Source organism: Pelophylax lessonae (assembly GCF_965119305.1).
Source record: "Pelophylax lessonae genome assembly, chromosome: 12".
Classification (NCBI taxonomy): domain Eukaryota; kingdom Metazoa; phylum Chordata; class Amphibia; order Anura; family Ranidae; genus Pelophylax; species Pelophylax lessonae.
This window is the reverse complement of record NC_138779.1, coordinates 78,099,033-78,123,767: the sequence shown is the minus strand read 5'-3', so window position 1 is coordinate 78,123,767 and position 24,735 is coordinate 78,099,033.

Genomic DNA, 24,735 nt, shown 5'->3' with positions numbered 1-24,735 from the left:
CTATGATACAAAAAAACGTTTACACCTGGAAGAAAACCAACCTATGGCACCGTCAATACTCTACCAAAAAAAGGGTCAGTTTTTCTGATCCCGACATGGGAGGCACAGACACATCGATGGCCCCCACATCGGATACATCAATGGAATCAAGATCTGGAAATACATCCAATGTATCGACGGCTTCAAAAAACGGTTCAACCAAACGCAACAGACATTTTACAAAGAAAAAAGGCAAAGGCACACAAGGAGGGGAGGAAGAAGACACCATCGGTCATGCAAATGGCAAATACCGCCTCAGACCTCATCGCAAACAGAAACGGGACTTCTCAGTGGTGATAGAGTAAATGCAAGTAATAATGTTATTAATTTATCTAAAAGAACTCTCACTTCTGATGATATTATTTTATTGTCTAAGGGTTTGAATTTTTGTCCACATGTTCGTTTTGATCCGTTTCAAACTGTTTTACAAGTTAATAAGTTTGTTCGAAATTTAACCCTTAAAAGGCATTTTTTTCATGATGCTACCGACACGGGGGGTGATACAGATTTAATTTCATTTTCCCACGCAGATGGGCCCCCACTCACCTTTCGAGAGAGATGTGCTGTGGTTGAATTAGAGGATTTAGCCTTTGAAAATGATAGCCTGTCACCAGAACATAGAGACACAAAGACTAAGAATGTTTCTCTGACCACTTTTTCTGACTTCTATCCCATTCAATCGCGCTCACAAAATATGGATCTTTTCCAGAAGTTAGTGGAGAGAGACATTTTTAGTCTGGCCACCAATACACCATCCCTTATACCCAGGTCTGTAGATAATTTAACAATACAAGAAAGAGTTTCTCTTGAATCTTTAAGAAAAGATGATTCCATCATAATTAAAAATGCGGATAAAGGGGGTGCAGTGGTGGTTCTCGATAACGAAGTCTATAAAAATGAAGCCCTCAGACAACTTACAGATATAGATACGTATCTACCTTTAAAAAGCGATCCTTCTAACAACTATAAAATTGAGCTTCAAGCACTAGTCAAAAAAGGTTTATCCCTTGGGGCTTTCTCGTCGAAAGTAGCAGAAAAACTTGTCCCGGACCACCCAACTATCCCTATATTTCATCATCTCCCCAAGGTCCACAAGGGTGTGAACCCGGTCTTGGGGAGACCTATTGTTTCAGGAATAGGTTCTCTTTGTGAGAAACTTGGGGAATGGCTTGATGGCCAATTGCAGGATTTAGTGGTAGATCTTCCTAGTCATTTAAGAGATACTAAGCATCTTTTGAACATTATGGATACGTTCACATGGTCACAGGAATATTCCTGGATCACATGTGACGTATCCAGTTTATACTCTTCCATTCCCCACAGTTTGGCTATCACTGCTATAGAGATGTTCCTCAAACAATATGCTCATATTCATGCTGATTTGCAGAATTATATTCTTGAGGTGTTGCAGTTTCTTTTATCGCACAATTTTTTCTTTTTTGATGGCACTTTCTACCTCCAAAGATGTGGGGCAGCGATGGGGGCTAAGTTTTCCCCCTCTCTCGCCAACCTTTATATGGGTTGGTGGGAGAGACCCCACATCTTTGGAGGTGAGAATCCATTTAGAGATCAGATCGCTCTGTACTATCGCTACATAGACGATCTGATCTTTATCTGTCATAAAGATGTTGATTTGGACAGTTTTTTATCATATCTAAATTGTAATTCATACAACCTGAAATTTACAGGTATAAAAAATATGGATAACATAGAATTTTTGGACGTGGCTTTGGGTCATGCGGACAATAAAGTGACGTCCAATTTATATAGAAAGCCTTTATCAGGCAACAGTTTGTTGCATGCACGGTCCAGCCACCCAATACACACAATAAAGGGAATTCCGGTTGGCCAATTTCTTAGAGTGCGAAGAATCTGTAGTGACCTGTCAGAGTTCAAGACACAGGCATCCTTGCTTCATCAACGGTTTTTGGAGCGAGGATATCCCAAATGGATGCTTGATAGGGCCTATTTTATTGCTCTGAATAAGAGCCGTTCTGAGCTCTTACTACCAACATCCGGCGAAGATCGTTCACAAATTGCTAAATGTGTGGTACCTGGCAGTTCTCAGGACATTGAACCCGATGTTCTCCGCCGGACCAAAACACGTAACAAGTACAATTACAATAAGTTTCAGTTAAACAAAAAAACTAGGTCCAAGAATCTTGACAAAAACAACCCTCTGATTACATTGTCCTTACCCTATAGTCTAGAATTCAGTAAAGTCAAAAATATCATTCACAGACATTTACCCACTTTATACACTGACGATATCTGTGCTGATATTCTTGAAAATGGGGTTAACATAGTGGCTAAGAGAGCAGCCACTTTAGGTAATACTTTATCACCAAGTCTATACACCTCGAAGAAATCCAATACTTCAAAAACATGGCTATTTTGTAAGGGAAATTTTAGGTGTGGTGTGACTGATTGTGTCACCTGTCCCCATATAATTCCTAAAGATAAGATCATTTCTTCTTATGACAATAAAGTGTATAATATCAGAGATTTTTTTAACTGCAACACCCAATATTTGATTTATTTAATTACATGCAAGGCATGTTCTATTCAATATGTAGGTAGAACTACTCGCAAGCTAAAAGATCGATTTCGGGAGCATCTCAGTGATATACGGACCTTCAAATCAACAAACATAGCGAAACATTTCAATAATGAACATGGTGGTGACATGTCCCTGGTTCAGGTCCAAGTCATCGACCATATTACCAGACCCATCAGAGGTGGAGATGTATTCCGTTTACTGTGTAAAAGAGAGGTTCAGTGGATTTTTAGGCTCCACACCCGGATGCCTCATGGCTTGAATTGGGAGTGGGATGTCACCCATTTTTATGAATGACACCTCTCCCGATCAGCCAATATCCCCTGTGACACCTTATAGGATATGCCAATTTCTTTGGGGGTTCTTTTACAACAATTGTTTACAATAATCATTTTTACAACAATTTTTATTGATTTTTCATTCATCTTCTGGCCATTACACATATTATACCATCTTTGTATATTATATAATATATTATATAATATATTCTATTTACTTGGGGTTCTGTATATTCTGGCGGATTTTGTTTTTGTTTTTGGATTGATTAATGTCTATATGTTTACATATGATAGATTTTCATGATACATATATATATATATTCATTATTGATGTTCCGACTTGTAAAATAAGGGTACCCGTTGTTTTTACGTTTTTGGAGTTCGTCCCAGTTGATAATATATTTGATAATCTATATATTTGACAATACCTGATAATATGATAATATGTAGTAATTTTTCTTTTTCTTTTGATTCATTTACTTCATTTGATTATCACTTTTCTAATTGACCTCATTTTGGCCAGGAAATGCTTTTCGGCTCTATATGGATTATTGGTAGTTTTTAATAACCATATTTATAACATGGGCATGAAAAACTTACATTAATTTCCAGGCTAATAATTTTGGTCATATATAGAGATTTTTTCTTATTTTATATTTTTTCTTATTTTATATTTTTGGGACCTTCTCCTAACGTATATGCACACATTACGTATTTTGTCTACACATATGCCGATATATGTTTCAAGGTGCACCAATATGTCCTAATGATGTTTAATGGTTGATATTTATGTTTTGCTGTATTTCCATTTAGTTTATGATGATACCTACAGACATTTGGATCTGTATATATATATGGTGATGTTCATGTGATACATTTATGTGCCCATTCATTTACATCATTATACACTTATATATACACTGATCACATACTTATATAATTTTATTATTCATTGATTTATTCATTACACATTATTTCACTTTTATCATTCACACAGTTTCTGTGCATCACCTTTTTTTCTTTTTTTCTTTTTTTCACTTTTTACACACATATATACATTTCATTTTCTTTCTTTCTATTTTTCGATTAATATCCGCACATACATATATTTTTCACTTTATTCAGTATATATATGTTACACATTTATATACACATAAGTGATAACATATCACATATTTATGGACATATATGCATAACAAAGTCTTTTCACAATTTTGCATTTTTTGTATAGCTTATATCTTGCACCAATGAGAGACCATATACTAATATAGGACACATGTATACATGAACATTTTGAGATCTTATGTGGTTCTATTTATATGTGGTTCTTTTTATATATAGACTACATATGCAATCTCTCATAAAAAATTGGCATATGTGTATCTGACATTTTACGCTTAACTTTGTTGTTTTTACCATTACATTTGTATGTTCACTTGAATGTATCGTTTTTAATTTAATTTTGTTTTGTTTTACACATATTTTGTGAAGTTGTTTCATGTGTGTCTTTTGACATGTCCTCGGTGTTGGATCGCAGAGAAATTGGATGTTCAATATGCTTGATTATTTGATGATATGCAGTTGTGCAGAGCTACAACAATCAATTTCCTGGTGACTACCTTTAAATATTGAACAATTTCCGCTATCCCACACCGTGGTAATGAGTAAGCGGCCATTCGAGCCGTGAAACGCGTCTACCTTGGACACATTCTGTTCCTCACACTGTCTGTTTGTCCTGGATACTTTTGAAGAATAAATACATTTTCATTTGATTTCAATCATCTGAGTGCGGCTTTACATTTCTACTTGCATCTTCCTGGACGGCGGATCCAGCCAGCACCTGTTTGGACGCACACCTGAGCGGCATTCCCCATTCCCTTCCCCCACACATGAACCTATCATAGCCAGCATGGTATGGGTGGTGCCCTATATTCATCTAGCCCGGTTCAAATAAGGTACAGTTTTATAAAGGATATAAGGGATGGAATTTCATGGGCATGCTTGCTTATTCTGCATACTGTGCATAGGGTGAGATTTGTAACATGGGCACCATTATACCTACAGCGAGGTGGGCATTATACAGGCAAACTAACATAGTCTGCATTCTGCATGTGGAAATGCTTTTGAGCTAGCCTGGCTCATGTAGAAAATAGATTGTGAAGATATCATGGACACCTTCAGGTGGGGCATTTTTAAAGCATGGCTACATACTGCAGTCTCCATTCACCTAATTGTCATGTTTAAAATTCATATGGCCATGAACAAGATATTATAAAAACTTTTAAAAACCTATAAAAAAAAAAAAAATTCACTTGCAGTAGCCAGGATTCGAACCCGTGGCTCCCTTAATCGTAAGCGAGAATGCTAACCATAGAACCAGCGTACCACTGCACTTAAATTAATTGTCATTTTTGTTCTTTCTTTAGTATTTTATTAAAAATATACATATTTTTTTTTCATTAAATTAACCACATGAGGCATTTTTAAAGCATGGATGTATATATCTGCAGAAAGATGGTCTGTGGGAGTTACTACATTCATTCTCATTGGTTCAAAAATCATCCTAATAAAGACTACTATATAACTTGGCTGTGGCTTTGGCTCTAATTGGGTGATTCATGTAAAAAAAAAAAAACATGAATGATACATCCTGGCCGGCGGGTCGGGTTCAGGACCCTGGCGGGCCGCATACGGTCCATGGGCCGTAGTTTGAGGACCCCTGATTTAGAATATAAGGCTAATTGTCTGCAAGAAAGCTGTATTAGTCTAGATAAGTAATTGTCATGATTGATCTGTTTTGAACATAGACACACACACTGTCCTGCTGCCTTCTAACCAGTCACAATTCCCTCATGTAGGGGCAACAGTGTAATGTTTCCTACAAGTTGGGGTGCAGAACTGTGTTGTCTATTATGTTCTGATACCTAAGGAAGTGGAAAGCCCAACGAGCTGTGACCTCCCACACATACAAACACACACGCTCACACACACACACACATGCGCACACACACATGGCTCTTTTTAACTTATATTTTAAAACATGTTAAAGTTAATATCAATATATTTAATGCTTATATATATATAATGTTAAAAGGTACAGTCACTTGGGATAGGACCCACAAACTTCAACATGAATGGTGATAAGCCTGTTTCCCTAACCTCTAGGCTACAGCTTCCAGCCTGGTACAGTTGGACCTTTTTACAGGCCTAAGTCTCTGAAACACAGCTACATTAGTCTGGACAAGTAACTGTTATCATTGATCCGTTATGACCATAGACAGCAAAATGTGGAGCTTTTAATACAGTACAGGAACCACAGAACCCAGCACTGCCCTGCTTCCCTATATATACTGTGTGCTGAAACTAGGATAGATTTACAAATCTTACAGAGCACAAGATATATATGTCTGCAGAAAGATGGTCTGTGGGAGTTACTACATTCATTCTCATTGGTTCAAAAATCATCCTAATAAAGACTACTATATAACTTGGCTGTGGCTTTGGCTTTAATTGGGTGATTCATGAAAAAAAAAAAAAAAAAAAAAACATGAATGATACATCCTGGCCGGCGGGCCGGGTTCAGGACCCTGGCGGGCCGCATGCGGTCCGTGGGCCGTAGTTTGAGGACCCCTGATTTAGAATATAAGGCTAATTGTCTGCAAGAAAGCTGTATTAGTCTAGATAAGTAATTATCATGATTGATCTGTTTTGAACATAGACACACACTGTCCTGCTGCCTTCTAACCATTCACAATTCTCTCACGTAGAGGCAACAGAGTAATGTTTCCTACAAGATGGGGTGCAGAACTGTGTTATCTAATATGTTCTGATACCTATGGAAGTGGAAAGCCCAACGAGCTGTGACCTCCCACACATACAAACACACACGCATGCGCACACACACATGGCTCTTTTTAACTTATATTTTAAAACATGTTAAAGTTAATATCAATATATTTAAAGTTTATATATATAATGTAAAAAGGTACAGTCACTTGGGCTAGAACCCACAAATTTCACCATGAATGGTGATAAGCCTGGCCGGCGGGACGGGTTCAGGACCCTGGCGGGCCGCATGCGGTCCATGGGCCATAGTTTGAGGACCCCTGATTTAGAATATAAGGCTAATTGTCTGCAAGAAAGCTGTATTAGTCTTAACTAAGTAATTGTCATGATTGATCTGTTTTGAACATAGACACACACACTGTCCTGCTGCCTTCTAACCAGTCACAATTCCCTCATGTAGGGGCAACAGTGTAATGTTTCCTACAAGTTGGGGTGCAGAACTGTGTTGTCTATTATGTTCTGATACCTATGGAAGTGGAAAGCCCAACGAGCTGTGACCTCCCACACATACAAACACACACGCGCACACACACACACATGCGCACACACACATGGCTCTTTTTAACTTATATTTTAAAACATGTTAAAGTTAATATCAATATATTTAAAGCTTATATATATATAATGTTAAAAAGTACAATCACTTGGGCTAGAACCCACAAACTTCAGAATGAATGGTGATAAGCCTGTTTCCCTAACCTCTAGGCTACAGCCTCCAGCCTGGTACAGTTTGCCCTTTTACAGGCCTAAGTGTCTGAAACACAACTACATTAGTCTGGACAAGTAACTGTTATCATTGATCTGTTATGACCATAGACAGCAAAATGAGGAGCTTTTAATACAGTACAGGAACCACAGAACCCAGCACTGCCCTGCTTCCCTATATATACTGTGTGCTGAAACTAGGATAGATTTACAAATCTTACAGAGCACAAGATATATATGTCTGCAGAAAGATGGTCTGTGGGAGTTACTACATTCATTCTCATAGGTTCAAAAAGCATCCTAATAAAGACTACTATATAACTTGGCTGTGGCTTTGGCTCTAATTGGGTGATTCATGAAAAAAAAAAAAAAAAAAAAACATGAATGATACATCCTGGCCTGCGGGCCGGGTTCAGGACCCTGGCGGGCCGCATGCGGTCCATGGGCCATAGTTTGAGGACCCCTGATTAGGAATATAAGGCAAATTGTCTGCAAGAAAGCTGTATTAGTCTAGATAAGTAATTATCATGATTGATCTGTTTTGAACATAGACACACACACTGTCCTGCTGCCTTCTAACCAGTCACAATTCCCTCATGTAGGGGCAACAGAGTAATGTTTCCTACAAGATGGGGTGCAGAACTGTGTTGTCTATTATGTTCTGATACCTATGGAAGTGGAAAGCCCAACGAGCTGTGACCTCCCACACATACAAACACACACGCGCACACACACACATGGCTCTTTTTAACTTATATTTTAAAACATGTTAAAGTTAATATCAATATATTTAAAGTTTATATATATAATGTAAAAAGGTACAGTCACTTGGGCTAGAACCCACAAATTTCACCATGAATGGTGATAAGCCTGGCCGGCGGGCCGGGTTCAGGACCCTGGCGGGCCGCATGCGGTCCGTGGGCCGTAGTTTGAGGACCCCTGATTTAGAATATAAGGCTAATTGTCTGCAAGAAAGCTGTATTAGTCTAGATAAGTAATTGTCATGATTGATCTGTTTTGAACATAGACACACACACTGTCCTGCTGCCTTCTAACCAGTCACAATTCCCTCATGTAGGGGCAACAGAGTAATGTTTCCTACAAGTTGGGGTGCAGAACTGTGTTGTCTATTATGTTCTGATACCTATGGAAGTGGAAAGCCCAACGAGCTGTGACCTCCCACACATACAAACACACACGCGCACACACACACACATGCGCACACACACATGGCTCTTTTTAACTTATATTTTAAAACATGTTAAAGTTAATATCAATATATTTAAAGCTTATATATATATAATGTTAGAAAAGGTACAATCACTTGGGCTAGAACCCACTAACTTCAGCATGAATGGTGATAAGCCTGTTTCCCTAACCTCTAGGCTACAGCCTCCAGCCTGTTACAGTTTGCCCTATTACAGGCCTAAGTGTCTGAAACACAACTACATTAGTCTGGTCAAGTAACTGTTATCATTGATCTGTTATGACCATAGACAGCAAAATGAGGAGCTTTTAATACAGTACAGGAACCACAGAACCCAGCACTGCCCTGCTTCCCTATATATACTGTGTGCTGAAACTAGGATAGATTTACAAATCTTACAGAGCACAAGATATATATGTCTACAGAAAGATGGTCTGTGGGAGTTACTACATTCATTCTCATTGGTTCACAAATCATCCTAATAAAGACTACTATATAACTTGGCTGTGGCTTTGGCTCTAATTGGGTGATTCATGAAAAAAAAAAAAAAAAAAAAAACCATGAATGATACATCCTGGCCGGCGGGCCGGGTTCAGGACCCTGGCGGGCTGCATGCGGTCCGTGGGCCGTAGTTTGAGGACCCCTGATTTAGAATATAATGCTAATTGTCTGCAAGAAAGCTGTATTAGTCTAGATAAGTAATTATCATGATTGATCTGTTTTGAACATAGACACACACACTGTCCTGCTGCCTTCTAACCATTCACAATTCCCTCATGTAGGGGCAACAGAGAAATGTTTCCTACAAGATGGGGTGCAGAACTGTGTTGTCTAATATGTTCTGATACCTATGGAAGTGGAAAGCCCAACGAGCTGTGACCTCCCACACATACAAACACGCACACACACACACATGCGCACACACACATGACTCTTTTTAACTTATATTTTAAAACATGTTAAAGTTAATATCAATATATTTAAAGCTTATATATATATAATGTTAAAAGGTACAATCACTTGGGCTAGAACCCACAAACTTCAGCATGAATGGTGATAAGCCCGTTTCCCTAACCTCTAGGCTACAGCCTCCAGCCTGTTACAGTTTGCCCTTTTACAGGCCTAAGTGTCTGAAACACAGCTACATTAGTCTGGACAAGTAACTGTTATCATTGATCTGTTATGACCATAGACAGCAACATGAGGAGCTTTTAATACAGTACAGGAACCACAGAACCCAGCACTGCCCTGCTTCCCTATATATACTGTGTGCTGAAACTAGGATAGATTTACAAATCTTACAGAGCACAAGATATATATGTCTGCAGAAAGATGGTCTGTGGGAGTTACTACATTCATTCTCATTGGTTCAAAAATCATCCTAATAAAGACTACTATATAACTTGGCTGTGGCTTTGGCTCTAATTGGGTGATTCATGAAAAAAAAAAAAAAAAAAAACCATGAATGATACATCCTGGCCGGCGGGCCGGGTTCAGGACCCTGGCGGGCTGCATGCGGTCCATGGGCCATAGTTTGAGGACCCCATATTTAGAATATAAGGCAAATTGTCTGCAAGAAAGCTGTATTAGTCTAGATAAGTAATTGTCATGATTGATCTGTTTTGAACATAGACACACACACTGTCCTGCTGCCTTCTAACCAGTCACAATTCCCTCATGTAGGGGCAACAGTGTAATGTTTCCTACAAGTTGGGGTGCAGAACTGTGTTGTCTATTATGTTCTGATACCTGAGGAAGTGGAAAGCCCAACGAGCTGTGACCTCCCACACATACAAACACGCACACACACACACATGCGCACACACACATGGCTCTTTTTACCTTATATTTTAAAACATGTTAAAGTTAATATCAATATATTTAAAGCTTATATATATATAATGTTAAAAGGTACAATCACTTGGGCTAGAACCCACAAACTTCAGCATGAATGGTGATAAGCCTGTTTCCCTAACCTCTAGGCTACAGCCTCCAGCCTGTTACAGTTTGCCCTTTTACTGGCCTAAGTGTCTGAAACACAGCTACATTAGTCTGGACAAGTAACTGTTATCATTGATCTGTTATGACCATAGACAGCAAAATGAGGAGCTTTTAATACAGTACAGGAACCACAGAACCCAGGACTGCCCTGCTTCCCTATATATACTGTGTGCTGAAACTAGGATAGATTTACAAATCTTACAGAGCACAAGATATATATGTCTGCAGAAAGATGGTCTGTGGGAGTTACTACATTCATTCTCATTGGTTCAAAAATCATCCTAATAAAGACTACTATATAACTTGGCTGTGGCTTTGGCTCTAATTGGGTGATTCATGAAAAAAAAAAAAAAAAAAAACCATGAATGATACATCCTGGCCGGCGGGCCGGGTTCAGGACCCTGGCGGGCTGCATGCGGTCCATGGGCCATAGTTTGAGGACCCCTGATTTAGAATATAAGGCAAATTGTCTGCAAGAAAGCTGTATTAGTCTAGATAAGTAATTATCATGATTGATCTGTTTTGAACATAGACACACACACTGTCCTGCTGCCTTCTAACCATTCACAATTCCCTCATGTAGGGGCAACAGAGAAATGTTTCCTACAAGATGGGGTGCAGAACTGTGTTGTCTAATATGTTCTGATACCTATGGAAGTGGAAAGCCCAACGAGCTGTGACCTCCCACACATACAAACACGCACACACACACACATGGCTCTTTTTACCTTATATTTTAAAACATGTTAAAGTTAATATCAATATATTTAAAGCTTATATATATATAATGTTAAAAGGTACAATCACTTGGGCTAGAACCCACAAACTTCAGCATGAATGGTGATAAGCCTGTTTCCCTAACCTCTAGGCTACAGCCTCCAGCCTGTTACAGTTTGCCCTTTTACAGGCCTAAGTGTCTGAAACACAGCTACATTAGTCTGGACAAGTAACTGTTATCATTGATCTGTTATGACCATAGACAGCAAAATGAGGAGCTTTTAATACAGTACAGGAACCACAGAACCCAGCACTGCCCTGCTTCCCTATATATACTGTGTGCTGAAACTAGGATAGATTTACAAATCTTACAGAGCACAAGATATATATGTCTGCAGAAAGATGGTCTGTGGGAGTTACTACATTCATTCTCATTGGTTCAAAAAGCATCCTAATAAAGACTACTATATAACTTGGCTGTGGCTTTGGCTCTAATTGGGTGATTCATGAAAAAAAAAAAAAAAAAAAACCATGAATGATACATCCTGGCCGGCGGGCCGGGTTCAGGACCCTGGCGGGCCGCATGCAGTCCATGGGCCATAGTTTGAGGACCCCATATTTAGAATATAAGGCAAATTGTCTGCAAGAAAGCTGTATTAGTCTAGATAAGTAATTGTCATGATTGATCTGTTTTGAACATAGACACACACACTGTCCTGCTGCCTTCTAACCAGTCACAATTCCCTCATGTAGGGGCAACAGTGTAATGTTTCCTACAAGTTGGGGTGCAGAACTGTGTTGTCTATTATGTTCTGATACCTAAGGAAGTGGAAAGCCCAACGAGCTGTGACCTCCCACACATACAAACACGCACACACACACACATGCGCACACACACATGGCTCTTTTTACCTTATATTTTAAAACATGTTAAAGTTAATATCAATATATTTAAAGCTTATATATATATAATGTTAAAAGGTACAATCACTTGGGCTAGAACCCACAAACTTCAGCATGAATGGTGATAAGCCTGTTTCCCTAACCTCTAGGCTACAGCCTCCAGCCTGTTACAGTTTGCCCTTTTACTGGCCTAAGTGTCTGAAACACAGCTACATTAGTCTGGACAAGTAACTGTTATCATTGATCTGTTATGACCATAGACAGCAACATGAGGAGCTTTTAATACAGTACAGGAACCACAGAACCCAGCACTGCCCTGCTTCCCTATATATACTGTGTGCTGAAACTAGGATAGATTTACAAATCTTACAGAGCACAAGATATATATGTCTGCAGAAAGATGGTCTGTGGGAGTTACTACATTCATTCTCATTGGTTCAAAAATCATCCTAATAAAGACTACTATATAACTTGGCTGTGGCTTTGGCTCTAATTGGGTGATTCATGAAAAAAAAAAAAAAAAAAAACCATGAATGATACATCCTGGCCGGCGGGCCGGGTTCAGGACCCTGGCGGGCTGCATGCGGTCAGTGGGCCGTAGTTTGAGGACCCCTGATTTAGAATATAATGCTAATTGTCTGCAAGAAAGCTGTATTAGTCTAGATAAGTAATTATCATGATTGATCTGTTTTGAACATAGACACACACACTGTCCTGCTGCCTTCTAACCATTCACAATTCCCTCATGTAGGGGCAACAGAGAAATGTTTCCTACAAGATGGGGTGCAGAACTGTGTTGTCTAATATGTTCTGATACCTATGGAAGTGGAAAGCCCAACGAGCTGTGACCTCCCACACATACAAACACACACGCGCACACACACACATGGCTCTTTTTAACTTATATTTTAAAACATGTTAAAGTTAATATCAATATATTTAAAGTTTATATATATAATGTAAAAAGGTACAGTCACTTGGGCTAGAACCCACAAATTTCACCATGAATGGTGATAAGCCTGGCCGGCGGGCCGGGTTCAGGACCCTGGCGGGCCGCATGCGGTCCGTGGGCCGTAGTTTGAGGACCCCTGATTTAGAATATAAGGCAAATTGTCTGCAAGAAAGCTGTATTAGTCTAGATAAGTAATTGTCATGACTGATCTGTTTTGAACATAGACACACACACTGTCCTGCTGCCTTCTAACCAGTCACAATTCCCTCATGTAGGGGCAACAGTGTAATGTTTCCTACAAGTTGGGGTGCAGAACTGTGTTGTCTATTATGTTCTGATACCTAAGGAAGTGGAAAGCCCAACGAGCTGTGACCTCCCACACATACAAACACGCACACACACACACATGCGCACACACACATGGCTCTTTTTACCTTATATTTTAAAACATGTTAAAGTTAATATCAATATATTTAAAGCTTATATATATATAATGTTAAAAGGTACAATCACTTGGGCTAGAACCCACAAACTTCAGCATGAATGGTGATAAGCCTGTTTCCCTAACCTCTAGGCTACAGCCTCCAGCCTGTTACAGTTTGCCCTTTTACTGGCCTAAGTGTCTGAAACACAGCTACATTAGTCTGGACAAGTAACTGTTATCATTGATCTGTTATGACCATAGACAGCAAAATGAGGAGCTTTTAATACAGTACAGGAACCAAAGAACCCAGCACTGCCCTGCTTCCCTATATATACTGTGTGCTGAAACTAGGATAGATTTACAAATCTTACAGAGCACAAGATATATATGTCTGCAGAAAGATGGTCTGTGGGAGTTACTACATTCATTCTCATTGGTTCAAAAATCATCCTAATAAAGACTACTATATAACTTGGCTGTGGCTTTGGCTCTAATTGGGTGATTCATGAAAAAAAAAAAAAAAAAAAAACCATGAATGATACATCCTGGCCGGCGGGCCGGGTTCAGGACCCTGGCGGGCTGCATGCGGTCCGTGGGCCGTAGTTTGAGGACCCCTGATTTAGAATATAATGCTAATTGTCTGCAAGAAAGCTGTATTAGTCTAGATAAGTAATTATCATGATTGATCTGTTTTGAACATAGACACACACACTGTCCTGCTGCCTTCTAACCATTCACAATTCCCTCATGTAGGGGCAACAGAGAAATGTTTCCTACAAGATGGGGTGCAGAACTGTGTTGTCTAATATGTTCTGATACCTATGGAAGTGGAAAGCCCAACGAGCTGTGACCTCCCACACATACAAACACGCACACACACACACATGCGCACACACACATGGCTCTTTTTACCTTATATTTTAAAACATGTTAAAGTTAATATCAATATATTTAAAGCTTATATATATATATAATGTTAAAAGGTACAATCACTTGGGCTAGAACCCACAAACTTCAGCATGAATGGTGATAAGCCCGTTTCCCTAACCTCTAGGCTACAGCCTCCAGCCTGTTACAGTTTGCCCTTTTACAGGCCTAAGTGTCTGAAACACAGCTACATTAGTCTGGACAAGTAACTGTTATCATTGATCTGTTATGACCATAGACAGCAACATGAGGAGCTTTTAATACAGTACAGGAACCACAGAACCCAGCACTGCCCTGCTTCCCTATATATACTGTGTGCTGAAACTAGGATAGATTTACAAATCTTACAGAGCACAAGATATATATGTCTGCAGAAAGATGGTCTGTGGGAGTTACTACATTCATTCTCATTGGTTCAAAAATCATCCTAATAAAGACTACTATATAACTTGGCTGTGGCTTTGGCTCTAATTGGGTGATTCATGAAAAAAAAAAAAAAAAAAAACCATGAATGATACATCCTGGCCGGCGGGCCGGGTTCAGGACCCTGGCGGGCTGCATGCGGTCAGTGGGCCGTAGTTTGAGGACCCCTGATTTAGAATATAATGCTAATTGTCTGCAAGAAAGCTGTATTAGTCTAGATAAGTAATTATCATGATTGATCTGTTTTGAACATAGACACACACACTGTCCTGCTGCCTTCTAACCATTCACAATTCCCTCATGTAGGGGCAACAGAGAAATGTTTCCTACAAGATGGGGTGCAGAACTGTGTTGTCTAATATGTTCTGATACCTATGGAAGTGGAAAGCCCAACGAGCTGTGACCTCCCACACATACAAACACACACGCGCACACACACACATGGCTCTTTTTAACTTATATTTTAAAACATGTTAAAGTTAATATCAATATATTTAAAGTTTATATATATAATGTAAAAAGGTACAGTCACTTGGGCTAGAACCCACAAATTTCACCATGAATGGTGATAAGCCTGGCCGGCGGGCCGGGTTCAGGACCCTGGCGGGCCGCATGCGGTCCGTGGGCCGTAGTTTGAGGACCCCTGATTTAGAATATAAGGCAAATTGTCTGCAAGAAAGCTGTATTAGTCTAGATAAGTAATTGTCATGACTGATCTGTTTTGAACATAGACACACACACTGTCCTGCTGCCTTCTAACCAGTCACAATTCCCTCATGTAGGGGCAACAGTGTAATGTTTCCTACAAGTTGGGGTGCAGAACTGTGTTGTCTATTATGTTCTGATACCTAAGGAAGTGGAAAGCCCAACGAGCTGTGACCTCCCACACATACAAACACGCACACACACACACATGCGCACACACACATGGCTCTTTTTACCTTATATTTTAAAACATGTTAAAGTTAATATCAATATATTTAAAGCTTATATATATATAATGTTAAAAGGTACAATCACTTGGGCTAGAACCCACAAACTTCAGCATGAATGGTGATAAGCCTGTTTCCCTAACCTCTAGGCTACAGCCTCCAGCCTGTTACAGTTTGCCCTTTTACTGGCCTAAGTGTCTGAAACACAGCTACATTAGTCTGGACAAGTAACTGTTATCATTGATCTGTTATGACCATAGACAGCAAAATGAGGAGCTTTTAATACAGTACAGGAACCAAAGAACCCAGCACTGCCCTGCTTCCCTATATATACTGTGTGCTGAAACTAGGATAGATTTACAAATCTTACAGAGCACAAGATATATATGTCTGCAGAAAGATGGTCTGTGGGAGTTACTACATTCATTCTCATTGGTTCAAAAATCATCCTAATAAAGACTACTATATAACTTGGCTGTGGCTTTGGCTCTAATTGGGTGATTCATGAAAAAAAAAAAAAAAAAAAAACCATGAATGATACATCCTGGCCGGCGGGCCGGGTTCAGGACCCTGGCGGGCTGCATGCGGTCCGTGGGCCGTAGTTTGAGGACCCCTGATTTAGAATATAATGCTAATTGTCTGCAAGAAAGCTGTATTAGTCTAGATAAGTAATTATCATGATTGATCTGTTTTGAACATAGACACACACACTGTCCTGCTGCCTTCTAACCATTCACAATTCCCTCATGTAGGGGCAACAGAGAAATGTTTCCTACAAGATGGGGTGCAGAACTGTGTTGTCTAATATGTTCTGATACCTATGGAAGTGGAAAGCCCAACGAGCTGTGACCTCCCACACATACAAACACGCACACACACACACATGCGCACACACACATGGCTCTTTTTACCTTATATTTTAAAACATGTTAAAGTTAATATCAATATATTTAAAGCTTATATATATATATAATGTTAAAAGGTACAATCACTTGGGCTAGAACCCACAAACTTCAGCATGAATGGTGATAAGCCCGTTTCCCTAACCTCTAGGCTACAGCCTCCAGCCTGTTACAGTTTGCCCTTTTACAGGCCTAAGTGTCTGAAACACAGCTACATTAGTCTGGACAAGTAACTGTTATCATTGATCTGTTATGACCATAGACAGCAACATGAGGAGCTTTTAATACAGTACAGGAACCACAGAACCCAGCACTGCCCTGCTTCCCTATATATACTGTGTGCTGAAACTAGGATAGATTTACAAATCTTACAGAGCACAAGATATATATGTCTGCAGAAAGATGGTCTGTGGGAGTTACTACATTCATTCTCATTGGTTCAAAAATCATCCTAATAAAGACTACTATATAACTTGGCTGTGGCTTTGGCTCTAATTGGGTGATTCATGAAAAAAAAAAATAAAAAAAACATGAATGATACATCCTGGCCGGCGGGCCGGGTTCAGGACCCTGGCGGGCCGCATGCGGTCCGTGGGCCGTAGTTTGAGGACCCCTGATTTAGAATATAAGGCAAATTGTCTGCAAGAAAGCTGTATTAGTCTAGATAAGTAATTGTCATGATTGATCTGTTTTGAACATAGACACACACACTGTCCTGCTGCCTTCTAACCATTCACAATTCCCTCATGTAGGGGCAACAGAGAAATGTTTCCTACAAGATGGGGTGCAGAACTGTGTTGTCTAATATGTTCTGATACCTATGGAAGTGGAAAGCCCAACGAGCTGTGACCTCCCACACATACAAACACGCACACACACACACATGCGCACACACACATGGCTCTTTTTACCTTATATTTTAAAACATGTTAAAGTTAATATCAATATATTTAAAGCTTATATATATATAATGTTAAAAGGTACAATCACTTGGGCTAGAACCCACAAACTTCAGCATGAATGGTGATAAGCCCGTTTCCCTAACCTGTAGGCTACCGCCTCCAGCCTGTTACAGTTTGCCCTTTTACTGGCCTAAGTGTCTGAAACACAGCTACATTAGTCTGGACAAGTAACTGTTATCATTGATCCGTTATGACCATAGACAGCAAAATGTGGAGCTTTTAATACAGTACAGGAACCACAGAACCCAGCACTGCCCTGCTTCCCTATATATACTGTGTGCTGAAACTAGGATAGATTTACAAATCTTACAGAGCACAAGATATATATGTCTGCAGAAAGATGGTCTGTGGGAGTTACTACATTCATTCTCATTGGTTCAAAAAGCATCCTAATAAAGACTACTATATAACTTGGCTGTGGCTTTGGCTTTAATTGGGTGATTCATGAAAAAAAAAAAAAAAAAAAAAACATGAATGATACATCCTGGCCGGCGGGCCGGGTTCAGGACCCTGGCGGGCCGCATGCGGTCCGTGGGCCGTAGTTTGAGGACCCCTGATTTAGAATATAAGGCTAATTGTCTGCAAGAAAGCTGTATTAGTCTAGATAAGTAATTATCATGATTGATCTGTTTTGAACATAGACACACACTGTCCTGCTGCCTTCTAACCATTCACAATTCTCTCACGTAGAGGCAACAGAGTAATGTTTCCTACAAGATGGGGTGCAGAACTGTGTTATCTAATATGTTCTGATACCTATGGAAGTGGAAAGCCCAACGAGCTGTGACCTCCCACACATACAAACACACACGCATGCGCACACACACATGGCTCTTTTTAACTTATATTTTAAAACATGTTAAAGTTAATATCAATATATTTAAAGTTTATATATATAATGTAAAAAGGTACAGTCACTTGGGCTAGAACCCACAAATTTCACCATGAATGGTGATAAGCCTGGCCGGCGGGACGGGTTCAGGACCCTGGCGGGCCGCATGCGGTCCATGGGCCATAGTTTGAGGACCCCTGATTTAGAATATAAGGCTAATTGTCTGCAAGAAAGCTGTATTAGTCTTAACTAAGTAATTGTCATGATTGATCTGTTTTGAACATAGACACACACACTGTCCTGCTGCCTTCTAACCAGTCACAATTCCCTCATGTAGGGGCAACAGTGTAATGTTTCCTACAAGTTGGGGTGCAGAACTGTGTTGTCTATTATGTTCTGATACCTATGGAAGTGGAAAGCCCAACGAGCTGTGACCTCCCACACATACAAACACACACGCGCACACACACACACATGCGCACACACACATGGCTCTTTTTAACTTATATTTTAAAACATGTTAAAGTTAATATCAATATATTTAAAGCTTATATATATATAATGTTAAAAAGTACAATCACTTGGGCTAGAACCCACAAACTTCAGAATGAATGGTGATAAGCCTGTTTCCCTAACCTCTAGGCTACAGCCTCCAGCCTGGTACAGTTTGCCCTTTTACAGGCCTAAGTGTCTGAAACACAACTACATTAGTCTGGACAAGTAACTGTTATCATTGATCTGTTATGACCATAGACAGCAAAATGAGGAGCTTTTAATACAGTACAGGAACCACAGAACCCAGCACTGCCCTGCTTCCCTATATATACTGTGTGCTGAAACTAGGATAGATTTACAAATCTTACAGAGCACAAGATATATATGTCTGCAGAAAGATGGTCTGTGGGAGTTACTACATTCATTCTCATAGGTTCAAAAAGCATCCTAATAAAGACTACTATATAACTTGGCTGTGGCTTTGGCTCTAATTGGGTGATTCATGAAAAAAAAAAAAAAAAAAAAACATGAATGATACATCCTGGCCTGCGGGCCGGGTTCAGGACCCTGGCGGGCCGCATGCGGTCCATGGGCCATAGTTTGAGGACCCCTGATTAGGAATATAAGGCAAATTGTCTGCAAGAAAGCTGTATTAGTCTAGATAAGTAATTATCATGATTGATCTGTTTTGAACATAGACACACACACTGTCCTGCTGCCTTCTAACCAGTCACAATTCCCTCATGTAGGGGCAACAGAGTAATGTTTCCTACAAGATGGGGTGCAGAACTGTGTTGTCTATTATGTTCTGATACCTATGGAAGTGGAAAGCCCAACGAGCTGTGACCTCCCACACATACAAACACACACGCGCACACACACACATGGCTCTTTTTAACTTATATTTTAAAACATGTTAAAGTTAATATCAATATATTTAAAGTTTATATATATAATGTAAAAAGGTACAGTCACTTGGGCTAGAACCCACAAATTTCACCATGAATGGTGATAAGCCTGGCCGGCGGGCCGGGTTCAGGACCCTGGCGGGCCGCATGCGGTCCGTGGGCCGTAGTTTGAGGACCCCTGATTTAGAATATAAGGCTAATTGTCTGCAAGAAAGCTGTATTAGTCTAGATAAGTAATTGTCATGATTGATCTGTTTTGAACATAGACACACACACTGTCCTGCTGCCTTCTAACCAGTCACAATTCCCTCATGTAGGGGCAACAGAGTAATGTTTCCTACAAGTTGGGGTGCAGAACTGTGTTGTCTATTATGTTCTGATACCTATGGAAGTGGAAAGCCCAACGAGCTGTGACCTCCCACACATACAAACACACACGCGCACACACACACACATGCGCACACACACATGGCTCTTTTTAACTTATATTTTAAAACATGTTAAAGTTAATATCAATATATTTAAAGCTTATATATATATAATGTTAGAAAAGGTACAATCACTTGGGCTAGAACCCACTAACTTCAGCATGAATGGTGATAAGCCTGTTTCCCTAACCTCTAGGCTACAGCCTCCAGCCTGTTACAGTTTGCCCTATTACAGGCCTAAGTGTCTGAAACACAACTACATTAGTCTGGTCAAGTAACTGTTATCATTGATCTGTTATGACCATAGACAGCAAAATGAGGAGCTTTTAATACAGTACAGGAACCACAGAACCCAGCACTGCCCTGCTTCCCTATATATACTGTGTGCTGAAACTAGGATAGATTTACAAATCTTACAGAGCACAAGATATATATGTCTACAGAAAGATGGTCTGTGGGAGTTACTACATTCATTCTCATTGGTTCACAAATCATCCTAATAAAGACTACTATATAACTTGGCTGTGGCTTTGGCTCTAATTGGGTGATTCATGAAAAAAAAAAAAAAAAAAAAAACCATGAATGATACATCCTGGCCGGCGGGCCGGGTTCAGGACCCTGGCGGGCTGCATGCGGTCCGTGGGCCGTAGTTTGAGGACCCCTGATTTAGAATATAATGCTAATTGTCTGCAAGAAAGCTGTATTAGTCTAGATAAGTAATTATCATGATTGATCTGTTTTGAACATAGACACACACACTGTCCTGCTGCCTTCTAACCATTCACAATTCCCTCATGTAGGGGCAACAGAGAAATGTTTCCTACAAGATGGGGTGCAGAACTGTGTTGTCTAATATGTTCTGATACCTATGGAAGTGGAAAGCCCAACGAGCTGTGACCTCCCACACATACAAACACGCACACACACACACATGCGCACACACACATGACTCTTTTTAACTTATATTTTAAAACATGTTAAAGTTAATATCAATATATTTAAAGCTTATATATATATAATGTTAAAAGGTACAATCACTTGGGCTAGAACCCACAAACTTCAGCATGAATGGTGATAAGCCCGTTTCCCTAACCTCTAGGCTACAGCCTCCAGCCTGTTACAGTTTGCCCTTTTACAGGCCTAAGTGTCTGAAACACAGCTACATTAGTCTGGACAAGTAACTGTTATCATTGATCTGTTATGACCATAGACAGCAACATGAGGAGCTTTTAATACAGTACAGGAACCACAGAACCCAGCACTGCCCTGCTTCCCTATATATACTGTGTGCTGAAACTAGGATAGATTTACAAATCTTACAGAGCACAAGATATATATGTCTGCAGAAAGATGGTCTGTGGGAGTTACTACATTCATTCTCATTGGTTCAAAAATCATCCTAATAAAGACTACTATATAACTTGGCTGTGGCTTTGGCTCTAATTGGGTGATTCATGAAAAAAAAAAAAAAAAAAAACCATGAATGATACATCCTGGCCGGCGGGCCGGGTTCAGGACCCTGGCGGGCTGCATGCGGTCCATGGGCCATAGTTTGAGGACCCCATATTTAGAATATAAGGCAAATTGTCTGCAAGAAAGCTGTATTAGTCTAGATAAGTAATTGTCATGATTGATCTGTTTTGAACATAGACACACACACTGTCCTGCTGCCTTCTAACCAGTCACAATTCCCTCATGTAGGGGCAACAGTGTAATGTTTCCTACAAGTTGGGGTGCAGAACTGTGTTGTCTATTATGTTCTGATACCTGAGGAAGTGGAAAGCCCAACGAGCTGTGACCTCCCACACATACAAACACGCACACACACACACATGCGCACACACACATGGCTCTTTTTACCTTATATTTTAAAACATGTTAAAGTTAATATCAATATATTTAAAGCTTATATATATATAATGTTAAAAGGTACAATCACTTGGGCTAGAACCCACAAACTTCAGCATGAATGGTGATAAGCCTGTTTCCCTAACCTCTAGGCTACAGCCTCCAGCCTGTTACAGTTTGCCCTTTTACTGGCCTAAGTGTCTGAAACACAGCTACATTAGTCTGGACAAGTAACTGTTATCATTGATCTGTTATGACCATAGACAGCAAAATGAGGAGCTTTTAATACAGTACAGGAACCACAGAACCCAGGACTGCCCTGCTTCCCTATATATACTGTGTGCTGAAACTAGGATAGATTTACAAATCTTACAGAGCACAAGATATATATGTCTGCAGAAAGATGGTCTGTGGGAGTTACTACATTCATTCTCATTGGTTCAAAAATCATCCTAATAAAGACTACTATATAACTTGGCTGTGGCTTTGGCTCTAATTGGGTGATTCATGAAAAAAAAAAAAAAAAAAAACCATGAATGATACATCCTGGCCGGCGGGCCGGGTTCAGGACCCTGGCGGGCTGCATGCGGTCCATGGGCCATAGTTTGAGGACCCCTGATTTAGAATATAAGGCAAATTGTCTGCAAGAAAGCTGTATTAGTCTAGATAAGTAATTATCATGATTGATCTGTTTTGAACATAGACACACACACTGTCCTGCTGCCTTCTAACCATTCACAATTCCCTCATGTAGGGGCAACAGAGAAATGTTTCCTACAAGATGGGGTGCAGAACTGTGTTGTCTAATATGTTCTGATACCTATGGAAGTGGAAAGCCCAACGAGCTGTGACCTCCCACACATACAAACACGCACACACACACACATGGCTCTTTTTACCTTATATTTTAAAACATGTTAAAGTTAATATCAATATATTTAAAGCTTATATATATATAATGTTAAAAGGTACAATCACTTGGGCTAGAACCCACAAACTTCAGCATGAATGGTGATAAGCCTGTTTCCCTAACCTCTAGGCTACAGCCTCCAGCCTGTTACAGTTTGCCCTTTTACAGGCCTAAGTGTCTGAAACACAGCTACATTAGTCTGGACAAGTAACTGTTATCATTGATCTGTTATGACCATAGACAGCAAAATGAGGAGCTTTTAATACAGTACAGGAACCACAGAACCCAGCACTGCCCTGCTTCCCTATATATACTGTGTGCTGAAACTAGGATAGATTTACAAATCTTACAGAGCACAAGATATATATGTCTGCAGAAAGATGGTCTGTGGGAGTTACTACATTCATTCTCATTGGTTCAAAAAGCATCCTAATAAAGACTACTATATAACTTGGCTGTGGCTTTGGCTCTAATTGGGTGATTCATGAAAAAAAAAAAAAAAAAAAACCATGAATGATACATCCTGGCCGGCGGGCCGGGTTCAGGACCCTGGCGGGCCGCATGCAGTCCATGGGCCATAGTTTGAGGACCCCATATTTAGAATATAAGGCAAATTGTCTGCAAGAAAGCTGTATTAGTCTAGATAAGTAATTGTCATGATTGATCTGTTTTGAACATAGACACACACACTGTCCTGCTGCCTTCTAACCAGTCACAATTCCCTCATGTAGGGGCAACAGTGTAATGTTTCCTACAAGTTGGGGTGCAGAACTGTGTTGTCTATTATGTTCTGATACCTAAGGAAGTGGAAAGCCCAACGAGCTGTGACCTCCCACACATACAAACACGCACACACACACACATGCGCACACACACATGGCTCTTTTTACCTTATATTTTAAAACATGTTAAAGTTAATATCAATATATTTAAAGCTTATATATATATAATGTTAAAAGGTACAATCACTTGGGCTAGAACCCACAAACTTCAGCATGAATGGTGATAAGCCTGTTTCCCTAACCTCTAGGCTACAGCCTCCAGCCTGTTACAGTTTGCCCTTTTACTGGCCTAAGTGTCTGAAACACAGCTACATTAGTCTGGACAAGTAACTGTTATCATTGATCTGTTATGACCATAGACAGCAACATGAGGAGCTTTTAATACAGTACAGGAACCACAGAACCCAGCACTGCCCTGCTTCCCTATATATACTGTGTGCTGAAACTAGGATAGATTTACAAATCTTACAGAGCACAAGATATATATGTCTGCAGAAAGATGGTCTGTGGGAGTTACTACATTCATTCTCATTGGTTCAAAAATCATCCTAATAAAGACTACTATATAACTTGGCTGTGGCTTTGGCTCTAATTGGGTGATTCATGAAAAAAAAAAAAAAAAAAAACCATGAATGATACATCCTGGCCGGCGGGCCGGGTTCAGGACCCTGGCGGGCTGCATGCGGTCAGTGGGCCGTAGTTTGAGGACCCCTGATTTAGAATATAATGCTAATTGTCTGCAAGAAAGCTGTATTAG